The sequence below is a fragment of the Pyxicephalus adspersus genome, chromosome 3 (assembly GCF_032062135.1).
Source record: "Pyxicephalus adspersus chromosome 3, UCB_Pads_2.0, whole genome shotgun sequence".
Lineage (NCBI taxonomy): Eukaryota > Metazoa > Chordata > Amphibia > Anura > Pyxicephalidae > Pyxicephalus > Pyxicephalus adspersus.
This window is the reverse complement of record NC_092860.1, coordinates 89,227,473-89,240,973: the sequence shown is the minus strand read 5'-3', so window position 1 is coordinate 89,240,973 and position 13,501 is coordinate 89,227,473. Positions and strand designations below refer to the sequence as shown.

The following is a 13,501-nucleotide window of genomic DNA, read 5'->3' as shown; positions in this document are numbered from 1 at the left end:
CACTGAAAAGCCTGTATCCATTTCCAACATCCTATCTTTGTGAAGCGGTTTTCTGCAGTGACAACAACCAAAACAAGATTAGACTGAACATAAAGACCACCCTTCGGGTGTCACTGTCTCCCTTAACCCCTAGATGAGAGCGTCTGGTTGCAGGAAAACAGACCCAGGGCTTCCACAGATTCTGCATTATCTTAGGTTGTATTGAATGTTCCTAAATGTTGGCTGCCATCTTTTTCCAGAACTCATTTGGAATGCAGGAAAAAAATGCTTCACTGTTGAAATACTGTAGTATTTGTTATTTAGCTAAAACATCACCTTAAAATAAATCTTTGTTAAGTTGTATTCACATGTTAAGTTGTTGTTACAACTGATTCCCCCCACCCCTCCCCTGGCCAAAGAAAAATTTTATTCTATGTTACTGGGCTTACCTGTCAAGGTTGGTGACCAGTGGTGTAATTCATGACAATAAATATGTACTCATACCCCCCGGTAGATTTACCTAGCAGTCTTACGGGGTCCATTGCAATCCACTCAAAAAGTATTGTATTTTTGGCAATGGGACCAATGGGCTGTGGAAGTGACGGGTGGGACAGGACTCACAGAAGCTCTTTACATCAGTATGTAACCCGGGCCAAAGTAATCACTGAAGAACATTAAGTCTTTATTTTTTTCATATGCCAAGTGCCTGCCCAGGGATAGTGAATGGGTCAGATTACACACAGTGCTCCTAAGTGCCTGGGGAATCACAAGCTGTTCCACAATTTCAACTCACTGGGTTTCACCATAACATTCTCCCAAGCTTTGGCGAATTTCGGGCCCCATTGGGCAATGCCAAAGTTTTTCTAGGAGACTTCTAGCTCTGGCATGATAGACTCCTCAGTGGTCTCTGCAGGCATTTCAGGGTGACCTGCAAGCACAGCTGGGGGAACAGACAACCATTATTTGACCTGTCAGCATTATTTACAACAACATTAGGAAGTTTTATTTTTTTCTTCCCTACACACCACACTGTCTTTATTAGCTGCAGGAGTAGCATGTTGTTCAGGAGGGTTGGGTGCCCTTTCCTCATGTTCCTCACTGTCCACAGATTCTGGAGCCTAGAGCTCCTCCTGGGAAAGTTTCTGGAACAGGGGAAAGGCTTTACACAGGATCACACTATGTAATTAACAAGGGAATACTGTAACCTCATGGCACACATTTCCTACAGGGGTCACAAGGTTACTAAGGCTGTGGGGTCCCCGTACAAACAGACCATCTGCACACAGACTACTCCTATTTGGAGCTGGCGGTTTTTCACCAGGCGAATGTGCCCTAAAATGACCAGGCTTCCTTTGTCTAGTAAAGCATGTAATGTATGCTTACTGATCTGGATGACACGCATGATTGCTGCACTACGAGCACTAAAGTAGTCCATGGGCTTGGCGAGGGCTGCCAATGCAGGACCGCTTTTTTGGTAACTTAGCAACTGCCTCTCTTTCTGGTTTATCAAACCTTATGGGCTGGGCTTCTCCCCTGGGGCCATCTTTCTGGCCATGATTGCCATGGGTTCCTCTGGGTTGGCGATGACTGGATATAGGCTTAGACTACTAAGAGGTCTTCAACCACGATATAACACTTCAACAACTAATCCAGCTGGTCCACTGTCTTGGGGTCTACTTGGCTTAGCCACTGCTGTAGCTCTGGTGGGAGGGCACAAAGGTACTGGTCCATGGTGACCTCCTTCATGATCTGGAGTCCTTTAAGCAGTTCTGGCTGCAGAAAACATTTCAACAGGTAAATAAGGTCATTCACCTGGTATCGGGGGGAACTGTTTATTCTTAAAGCCCCCATTGTGGACCCACAGGGAAGTGGTGATACCCAATTGATACAGGATTTCAAACTTCAGCTTATCGTAGTTTCTGGCATCCTGAGCAGACAAGTAGAAAAAGGCCTTCTAGGCATCCCCTAATAACAGTGGTGTTATTACAATTGCCCACTGCGCCTTTGGCCATGCTTGCTACTCAGCAGTTCTTTCAAAGGAGCACAGGAATGCTTCCACCTCATCCTGTGCAGTCATTTTCCGTTGCAGGGTTCCTGGCATGGTCTGGAGTTCCCCAACAGGCCTAGGAACATCTGCTGGGACCTGGGATGCTAACGGCTGCACAAATTCTGCCTTTACCTGTCAGTCCTTTGTTGCAGCCACCTGGACCTACTGGCTAACTGTGCCGCTAACAGACTGTTAGTCTCTTGCTGTGTGGTATTGACCTTCTGATATACATGATGCAGAGCACAGGTATTTTGAATAAAGGCCACTAAAACTTCTTCCATTGTGGACAGAAATTTTGTGCACTACCCCTTTAAATGTGCACTACCCAATACAACTTGGGGAATAGTTTAGTATCAGTGAACTTACTGGTCAGTTGGGATCTGCAGAAGGAGTTGTTGCCAAAACATTAAATAATTAGGATTAGCTTCAAAGGGCAGGCTGACAATGAGGTAACTCCAGTCAAACAGCTTCTCTTTAGGGCTCCTGCCTGTATTTATTAAACAAAGGTGGCAAAACAAACAAAAACAATCTTCCTTCTTGGGACTGGTGTCAGCAAAACAAGTGATTTCAAATACATAAGAACAGCCTCCTGGATAGCAAAACAGATATGGAAAATCCGCCTAACACAGTCACAAGGCCTGCTCTTTAGCACCAGATGTGCAATATAGGCCCGATGAGCCTCAGGAAAAGGTGCAACCTGGGATTGGGAATCTGCCCCACACTACTATTGCAAATTCACAGTAAAATCAGCCCCGGGACAGACATTTTAAACAACCAGCAAGAAAAGATATAGCTTCTTTGCAAAAAAATCTCTGCTGGTTTCACCTGAGTAGTAAAACCTGAGATATATCCCACAATGTCCATCTTACACTTTTCCCAGTGGCGCAGGTGCCTTTTTGTCCCTGTGTTTCAAAAGTCAAAAACGTAAATTGTTTCAGGGCTAATGTGACTTTTAACAAGACATTAAATTTTCTTGTTTTTTTGTTCAATCAATGAGGATAAAGTCGTGCCCTGCCTAGGAACCTGTCAGCAGCTTCAGGGATGGGAACAGAAAATGTGTGTCCGTGCATACAGACTGTATTGCTAGATAAAGGCAATCTCCATTGTAACATCAATTCTTTTATGGCAGCTAATTTTATTGACAGACTACTGTAGACAGCTTTAGGCACATGAATTCATACCATATACAACACAAATTATGACCCTGTCTAAATGTTCAGAAAGAGAAGGTCCAGACACTTGTCATTATGGAACCTGTCATACACAATAAAAGACAAAATAATTGAGTTTGTGGTTCACGTGGGGTGTGCAGGTAGCATGGAAGGATGCCAGTTTGCAGAAACAAACTTTTTTATCACTGGATTTTATATCTAGTAGGTGTTACTGAAGAGTTACTACACAAAATAACGGCTGGATAAATACTTGCTTGGTATAGAGAAAGCCACATTTAACCATGACTACCACAGGAAAGGTAAGGGTTTCCAGGCTGAATGCAAAATATCTCCCTTTAGGGGACATCCCCTCTTAGACACTTGTCGCCATAACTTCTTTTTCTGGCCACATTTGTAAAATTTTGTATTTCCTATCAATTTACACCAACCATTCTACCAACCATCAGGTTACACAGAGTTTAGGTATCTAAGTGTTCTTTTCACTGTGTTTGTTGTGTGTTTAAACTCATCTCCAATTGACTTTCATTGAGCAGTGTAGATGGCAGTTCAGAGGCTGCATCTGACCTTAATTGCATTGCATTGTTTGATTGGAACACAACATGTCCCATTAAGGTAGGAAAGTATGTGTAAAAAGCTAATACAGCATATAAAACCACACATATGTCCCGCTTCTGTTCTGTTTTTCTTAGTTGTTTTTATATTTTTATAGGTTATAAAATGCAAAGCTGCTGTGTCATGGGCCTCGAATCAGTCACTGGCAATAGCAGAGATTGAAGTGCAACCACCAAAAGCAAACGAAGATCAAATTGAAACCTTTGAAACCTTTGGGATTTTAAGGCAAACCATAATGGTTTTGAGTTTGTTTTAAAGTTTATACATTTTAAACTGATGTTTCACATTTCGTTTCTCTTGGGTAAATTTTTTTTTGTTCTAAAAAATGTTTAAAAGAAAGATTTGTTTAATGTTTATATTTTAGTGTTTGTATTTTTAGTCTTGACAATAGTAAATTGCATATAAAACCACTTGAGCTTGATCATAGTACTTATAACCATAACCACCAGTTAGATTAGAGAGAGGAAATTGATCCGTAAAGTCCGTAGAGTGAAAACCTGGCAATGGTACAGCTGTCCTACAGTGTTGTTTTGCAATCTGCCTTGCTGGAACACTAAATGACAGACCACTAACCACCCCTTTTGTTTACTACTGGTTGTCCTATCCCCTTTCCATATACCAACCTATTCATTCCTACTGTCTCTTCAGATGATTGTTTTTAGCAAAAGCACCCAGAAAGTATACTTCTACTGCCCTCCTATGTATAGAATTTTTGTCCTTACTTTTTAGTAATAGGTCCAATTTTCTCTAATTTGGAAGGACAGTTTCTCTTTCTGAAACATATACATCCATCTTTTCTTAACAATTGTCCTTTTATTTTATTTTATATAAATGTAAAATTTAATTGCCCAAACTTATGATTTTAGTTTGATTATTATGGGTTTTACTATTTTTTATTTTTATGATTAATTCTTTGAAACATGTAGCTGGGGCATGACATGGGGTGGGTCCTTAGCCTACATCATACTTTCATTAAAAAGACTAGACCTTGCTAAATGAAGACCACATCAAACAGGTTTAGGATGAGGTAGATCTAATCATTCTACTTTTTCTCATCATCAGATGGTAAGCACAGGAATATGTCGATCAGAAAATCATGGAATCTGTGGTGATTTAGGAAATGTAACATTTCCAGTTATCTTTGGCCATAAGGGTGCTGGAATAATTGAAAGTGTTGGAAATGGAGTAACCAACTTAAAATCGGGTATTTTGATTTTTTTTCTTTAATTTTTAAACCTGTTCAAATCTTCTGGGTGGAAACTATTCATAAAAAAGGCCTCCAACTTCTGATCCAAACCCCTTTTAAAACTTTTCTATCCTACCCTCTCCTTAACCTTCTAACGAAGGTTCTGGGATAGGACAACCAATCTGGGGTATGTTTATTTCCCTGCTGGTTGAACTTGATGGATTTATGTCTTTTTTCAACCTAACCCACTATGTAACTATGTAACAATTCCCCTCTCAACCCCTCCCTAACTATTTCCTTTCTTCTTAACCCTTACCTTCCCTGGGCTTATGCTTCGTACCCTGCCATGAAGGCCCTACACCTATTCTTTTATTGCTGCGAGCTTCTCTTTTGTTTAAGTACACTTAGGTTTAATAAATATTTTAAGGAATCCAAACACAAAAAGCCCTGCTCAGGCTTAAGATTTGGAGTTATTTAATTTTTTTTAAACTAGCTATTCCAGTATACATTGAAACACACATTTTATTGTGTCTTGTGGATAAGTATGGCATATATTTTAAAGTCATTCTATTGTTGTATAAAACAATAGTTTTAATAAACAAATGCACTAATAAACTATACAAAATCAGCAGCACGCTAAAGGAAATTACAAAGCCTTTAGAACTGCTGTAAAAATCAATTATTAGGCCCTCAATAAAATGTCTCTCACAGCATCCTTTAAAATACACCTAAAATTCATTAAAAGTCATACCAAAGTTTTCCACATCAGACACAATCCAAATTAGGGACTCACAACGTTACCTTTTTTTCCAACAACAATATTTATTAAGCAGAATAATAAGTAATAATAATGGTAATAAGCATAATGTAATACAGGTTGAAACACAGTATCCACACAGTATTCAGAAATGGAAAGATTACACTCACCGGATCCTTATGATAGTAGTGTCTAAAAAATTTTCAAACATTTTCAGAGTAGTAGCTAGACACAACGCCCAATGCAATCCCATGGATCAACGTGGCCGTCAATCCAATCACTCATACCCTATTTGGAATTTGTTGTAATTCTAACACTCTAACATATTGGATGCAGCCTGAACTTCTACTACATATTAAGCATTATTCCAGAATAAAAACCTCAAATGAACAGCAGATACATCATAGCATAATAATACCAACATTTATTTTAAAAATATTTATAAAATTATATTAATTACCAGAAAAGGGTTCAAACATCCAGATGCTTTTTAAATATACAGACATGTCACATTAAAGCCCCGTCCTACATGTTTCACTCATCAAAGCATCATCAGGAGATTGGCTGCAATATAAAATTCTTGCATTTTTAGGGAAAGATTTACCCCTAATCTTCCAGTCCTATTTGATAAAAAAAAGATAACATAATTACCTTCCGATCACTAAAATTGCTAATATCTGATCTTCAACAGCAGCTAAATCAGTTTTCAAAATTCCAATTAAGAACAAACTATTACATTTTCAATTAAGAACAAAACTAAAGAAATTATTTATTCACAATTTTACACTTCACCCAAATAAATTTTAAAACATACTTATTGTCAATAAAATAATTCAAATCAAATTCTACATTTAGACGCCTAGGTACAAAAGATCTATTTAAATATATTCATCACCCCTCCTCACATGACATTGTTAGCAGAGATGCTACACTTTTGCTTCAGACAAACATGAATTATCCTCTAAGGCAATATTTCTAAATAACTTTCAGGTCCTCATTGCTTGCAGGTGCTCATTGCTCAAGGAACCCCTAGCAACCTCTGAAAGGAACCATAGGGTCCCACAGAACCCTGGTTGGGAAACACTGCTCTAGAGGTTGCTAGAGGTACCTTGAGATTCCTTAAGACAAATTAGTCCCTCTTGAATTTCGACTCAGTTTCACAGATTTCACTTCCTCAGGGTAAATGTAGGACATCAAAAAATGTTGGGTATATCATTGAATTGAAACCAATCAGGATTACTAATTCCTGTAGCTCAGCGTGGGTATCATGGGTATCATGGTGATCAAAGTCACATAGTATTGTTACTCTCCACAGAATCAGCATTGATCTCATGTAGTTGGTGCACTGTAATGGGAAAAAAACTTAGGATGTACCCCTTCCATATTTTTTTATTATTCTGTCATATACTTCAGTCTTCATGTTATTATTTCTTTCCTTTCCTTCCTTCCCTGTGTATTTGTGCTCCCCAATGATGGCTGTCTACCTGAAAAGTGGTGTTTTTTGAAAAGTTCAGTAATGTTTTAATAAATAAATATTTATTGTATGTTATGGTTGAATGTGGCACCATACACACACTATAGTTTTTCAGCAGCATAAAATACTTTATTTACCATAAATACTTGACTATAAAGCATGTAGATAATACACTGAGGAACCTACTTTTATCCAAAAAAACAGGTAAAGTACACTGGCTATAGTATAAACCTAGGGCTCAAAATGTGGCCATTACTATATTTACTGCATACACTCAGCTTCACAGTGGCTCCCCAGGAATTCACAGGATCCACAGGGCAGATGGGATTGGGGTGGGGGGCATGTTGTGAGTTTAGAAATCTTCCTCTGTAGCAGTTACAGCGCTGATCTAAGTATAATATATATATATATATATATATATATATAGTACTGAGACACAGGGCCTGCACTTTCATCAGTGAAGTGATCCAGCAAACCTGGAATGGTTCTGGTCCAGGATTGAAAACATTTGCTAACAAGTAGCAAATTACTTTTAAGAAATCCAGTCCAGGTTTGCTATATCACCCAGATTCATTGATGAAAGTGTATCTCTCCAGTCTTGGAGAGCTTTCATAAATCAGGATCACACTGTCAACTGGGAGACGTAGCTTTTGTTCCAGCTGAGCTAAATCAGCAAATGTGTCAGAAAAACATGGTCCACTTTGATGGAAATCCTATCCAACCTAGTATAGGTTGGGGATGAGCAAGCTAGTATAAGCAACTTCAGTGAGATTTTGTAAATACTAAGTACAGACCTGTTTTTTAACTACACCTACTTTCTTGTTCCACCTTAAAATTAATATTTAACTACTATGAAGGCCCGTACCTGCATCATACACTTTTCCTGACAAAATCAGTCATGGATTTATTTATGCAACCACTCTCACCACCTTCTCCTCTGCCTGAAAATTAGGCAAAAGTATCTAAGATATTTTTCTCTCAAATTATCAGGAACCTACAATGATAATCACAAGTAATGATAGGACAAGTAGATATATCATTATATATAATAGAAGACAGTAAAACTGCAAATCTATACCAACTTGATTTATTACCTGAATTTTTATTTTCATGTGTGTGCAGTGCATTTTACTGTAAGTGTGGAATAGGAAACATCTTCTAATTTTTTACAGAGTATTTAAATACATTTTCTTCTTTGTCCATCTGCTACTTCCATTCTTTGTTGTGTGGACTTACTTGTTGATGCCTACCACACTTCAGTATCATTAAGAATGCTCTGATCAGCCTAATTGATAAAATCTGGTTGTTCGTGTTCAGACTTTGTTATCTTCAAGATCTTCAATCTCTGGACTAGTCCCTTCTTTTTTATTAAGGTTCCTTTTTAACTGGTAAAAAACATAGGAACCTTATATATACATATTTTTATTAAAACATTTAGCAATGAACATCACATTAGTGACTAAGCTTAAAAAGCATGACCTATAGGCTCAAAGTTTTGAAAACTGGTTTTGGAAGAAAGGGTTGGGAACCCAAAACCTAATTGAGCACCCAAAGATTCATTATTTTGTCTCTAATAAACTGTATGCATTGTTCCGAACAAGATGCTCACAGAGGACAGAGTTGGGGATTAAAAGAGCCTTTTCTTCCCAGGCCAGATCTGATAAGTAATGTTGAGGAAGCAAAGCCCTGCCTCTACTAAAATGGCTACATCCACACCACATGCACTGATGATGACTGGTCCTTTGCCCAATGTCCACATTTTTTGGACTATAACTTGCACAGCTCTGGACCTCACATTAAATGTGCGATAATTTGATATTGTGTGTTTACAATTACCAACTTGCAGCTTTATTGCTTTTTTGTTTATTGTGAATAATATAGAAAATTATGAATTAAATAACTAAAATAATGTATTTTACATTTTTTTCATCTTTCAGGAGACAAAGTTATTCCACTTTGGCTTCCACAGTGTAGAAAATGCGATGCTTGTGTAAATCCACACAGCAACCTCTGCAGGTACGTACTGACCTAAAGCTGAACATATGTGCAAGTTAACAACATTATCATATGTGCAAGTTAACAACATATGGTAAACGAGTAAGTCTCTGAAAGATCCTAAAGACTGGGGCTTTTTGATGTCTCTGGTGTAGTCAAACGTTAAAAGAAATAGGCAGGGAAGGGGCTTTTGAGACAATTAGAACATATACATTTTTGCTTATATTTAAAGGAGTAATTTGAACAGCAAAGTTGTTATTGTTTCAAGTATTAGAGGCCAAAAAAGGCCCTAGACAGAGTAATGCTATTAAATTAGCACGAGTGCAATGATGAAAGAATGATGTAGAAAAGCACATAAATGTCCCTGGTCCTGACAATCAGCTGTGACTGCAGGCGAACTCAGATGAACTCTAAATTCAGGGAGAACACGACCTCATGGCAAATCAAAAGGCTGTTCTTGCTTACATGTTCTGTAAGCAAAAAAGGCCCAACTCGCTGCGAGATCGAAATTAGAAATTTCGCTCGCTCATCCCTACATTCAGATAGATAGATAGAACATTGCAGCAATTTAAAGGGCGAGGGGAGATTGATAAGAAATATAAGGTCATGTTACAGCAAATTATAGAAATAAAAAACATTATTAGGGGTACACAGTATTTTTCAGGGCTTAATTTTATCCTACAACCATTCAGTGAAAACAAAAGAATTATAAAGGGTGTCTACTATTTCCAAGGTCACATTTTCCCTCCTACTGTTAATCAGCTAAATTAAAGTCCTAATACAAAAGTATAAAGTGATATATACTATTTTCAATGCCACATTTCTTCTGCTAATCAGGGAAAATAAAGGCTTAACAAAATATTTTTTTAAAATTATAAAAATTAAATTACATTTATTTCACATTACACACAATACCCCCCCCCCCTCCCCCCTGTTGCTAACAATATTCAACAGTTTGCCAGCTTTTCTCATAGGTTGACTAACATTTCTGCCTTTGTTGCTAATAAAGTTGATCCTATAATTTGGTGTCATGTTTGAAAAAGTCAACATAAGGTTGAAATATGACTGGCAATTTTCTCAGTCAATTAAAATCACAGCATGTATTTCCTGTTAAACACAAAAACATTTCTGCCTTTGTTGCTAATAACGTTTGACTGTTAAGGTGTATGAAAATGTCATCAAAGAGCTGAAATTTGACTGGCAATGGAGGTGGGCCTCAAAAGAGACCAGCAGCCAGTACTCAAACCTCCTGGGTCTGAATACAGGTTTCAACTATGGGTGGCACACCACCAGTGGTAGCCGACAAAAATTGAAGTGAAGTGTTAAGGAGGAAAGAACTAGAAGCATAATTGTTTAATCAACAGGTGGACCCCATGCTGTTTTTGGATTGGGTGCCATTGGGCTGTCAGCCATTATTGGATGTAAAGTTTCTGAAGCATCAAGAATTTTTGCTATAGATATAAACAGCAGCAAGTTTGAAAAGGCAAAGCAGTTTGGAGCCACTGACTGCATCAATCCCAACTATTATAGCAAGCTGATCCAGGAAATCCAGGAGATCCAAGGAAATGACAGGACATGGAGTGCATTATTCCTTTGAATGCATTGGCAATACTGATATCATGGTATGTATTTGGTACTATAGTTTACTTTTAAAGTAAAGCAAGATATACCAAGGGAATGTGTTTAAATTATTTACATGACAACTGGCAGAGGAATAGAGTAGAACTAATATTTAAATAACATACCATAATCATTATGGCCTATTCTTAAACTACATTTGCTATCAATATATTGGTGTAAAACTAGACAGGGCTAAATTAGGCACTTTAAAGTATCCACATAAATGAAATGTTCCCATAAATCCTCCACTTGTTAAAGATCTAAACTTGATATGCAAATTTAGACATGATAAAAACACCAGTTTTAACATTTTAAACACCTGGTAAAAGAGTAACAAAATACAGTAAAACATACCTAATAATCATTATTATCTCTCTGCAATTAAGACAATATGCTCAATCTACAAGCTAAAAAGGTTCTATATCACCACCTAGGTGGCTATACCTTTCATTGGGCTTGGCTGAAAATGATCATAAAATGGGTGTTTTTTTTAATTGGAGTTAATGTTTGTGTAACAGAGGTGTCATTTGATAAATTTAGACCTTAAAGAGAAACTAAACTCAAAAACTAGTCTTTCATTTATTAATCTATTCTTACTTGCACTAAAATGTCAGTCCTCCCTAGTGGCACTGGCTGGGTCAGCTTGTATCCATGAAAAATATAATGATTTATTAAGTGTTTAGAACTGGCCAACTTGTGAATGGCAAGTTTATGTTTTCTTCCTCACCTGATTTTCTTCTGCACCTACTCCCCCTCTCTCCCCCTCCATCACTAGCTGGAGCCCTCTGCATGGAGAGCTCACAAGCTGAAAAGAAGCAGGAAACAGCTGCAGACTGAGCAGTTGCACTTGAGTGACATAACAAGGAAAGAAAAAAAAATCAGCATAATTAGGGCAGTGGGAGTGGATTGGAAATACTCCCACCCAGGATGGCATTTCCCAGATTGCACTTCAACACTTAGGTGATGGAGAGACCTGGGGGTGTGGCTACAACTTGTTTTTAATGTTTAAAGATCAAAGCAAGCTGAAAAAAAAGTATTCAGATGATTATAATTTGAATTTATGGTATCCATAAGCCAAGGTTGATTCTGTGAGTATAGGTACGCTTTCAGAAGTTTATGAGATCATTGTGATGAAGCTCAATATGGTGTGGTAATTTTCTGCAGCTTGTTTTGTCCTCTTAGTTCTTTAGGGGTAAATGTATACAGGCATATAGGGGAAAGCAATAAAAACAATTCTTCTGTATGACATATGACCAGCTTTAGTTTTTGATATATTTGTCATTTCAGTGTGACACCTATTCTAATAAAAATAAAATAAAAACATATTGGGAAGTCGCTGCTGACTGTCTAGTTAAAATGCTGGTGGCCTGGCTGTTTGTGTTGACCCTGCTGGCTTCAATGCATTAGGAGTTAATGATCCAAAACAAACCTAGAAGTTGTTATTTGACAATTGGTATGGCGACAATGACAAGTATAAAATAATGCAAGTAGCCTGCTTGGCAGCTACTATTTTAAAATAAATGGTCACTAATACCAGCCTCCATGTCTCTTGACAGGTTTCAATGTGGTTGTTATTTCAAAACTATGTACATCTTAATCTGATCGTGTCTCTCTTTGAACTAGAAAGCAGCACTGGAGTGTACTCATGCAGGATTCGGAACCAGTGTGGTAATAGGCGTAGCTTCCCAAGATGCATCAATCTTATATAACCCTTTGCCACTCCTCACAGGATGCACATGGAAAGGTTCTCTATGCAGAACGTACATTCGAAAAAGGGATTCGAAAAAGAAAAACCAAAGTGCAGTCATATACATATATAGTGATAATGGCAGGGATGCACTTACACTTTTGGCTTCTTAGATTTGTAAACCGGAATTGACTTTTGCTGTTATGTTATGCATTTGCTTATGAAATTAATGGAAACTTGTCAAAAACACGTCAATGCACATTGTAAGATTAAAACATGTCAGTGCATGACAAGCATGTTGACACAGAAACACACCTCAACTCATAATTGACTTGAATTTTACATTTCCCAAAAAAAAAGAAGAAAACGTACTAAATGTAAAGGCAAGAATAAATTAATTACGTATAGTACCTAAAGTGACAGGCGTAGTGAGTTTTTCAAAAACTGCTTAAGATTAAAAACATTTATTACAGAGAAAACCTACTACCAAAAAAAAAAAAAAGACAACAGTCGTGTAGTTGGAATGCTCATGTATTTTGGCATTATTTAAAGAAAAGCTTGTGCACAACCTTGGGAAAAACTCAAAAGCTTGTGTAAAACATACTAAAAATACTTGGTATGCACAAACAAGCATGAAAGGGACTTCAGCCATGATAGGCATGAGAATGAAAGCCAATTTACAGTCTAATTTATTAATTGAGGATTACCAGAGGGTATGGTTGTTTGTCGATGGTTGGGAAAAAAGGTAGAAGCTCACAGTTTATAGATGGTCATTTCATATCTGTATATTCTCTATTTCTTAAATAATTTTCTTTACTTCTTATGGTTTGTTTTTTGTTTTTTTCATTAAAAGAATAGGCCAAACATATTTTCTTTTATTGACCTAATTTTTTATAGCTGCATCTTGACAGACTAGTTGCGTGCCCTGTCCTGTTAAGTGTGTATCTCTGTCACTTTCTATTGTTTCTGGAA

The 13,501-nt window shown here is 37.5% G+C and overlaps 2 long non-coding RNA genes across 2 annotated transcripts in view; one reads left to right on the top strand and one right to left on the bottom strand.

Annotated features, from left to right (window-relative positions):
* The window catches only part of LOC140326746 (uncharacterized), a 298,797-nt gene that overhangs the window by 92,138 nt on the left and 193,158 nt on the right, over positions 1-13,501 (bottom strand). The gene's annotated exons all lie outside the window — the stretch shown is intronic.
* LOC140326743 (uncharacterized) lies at positions 10,781-12,896 on the top strand. Its single transcript, XR_011919920.1, has 2 exons — positions 10,781-10,844; positions 12,466-12,896. It is a non-coding gene; the product is annotated as an uncharacterized lncRNA (long non-coding RNA).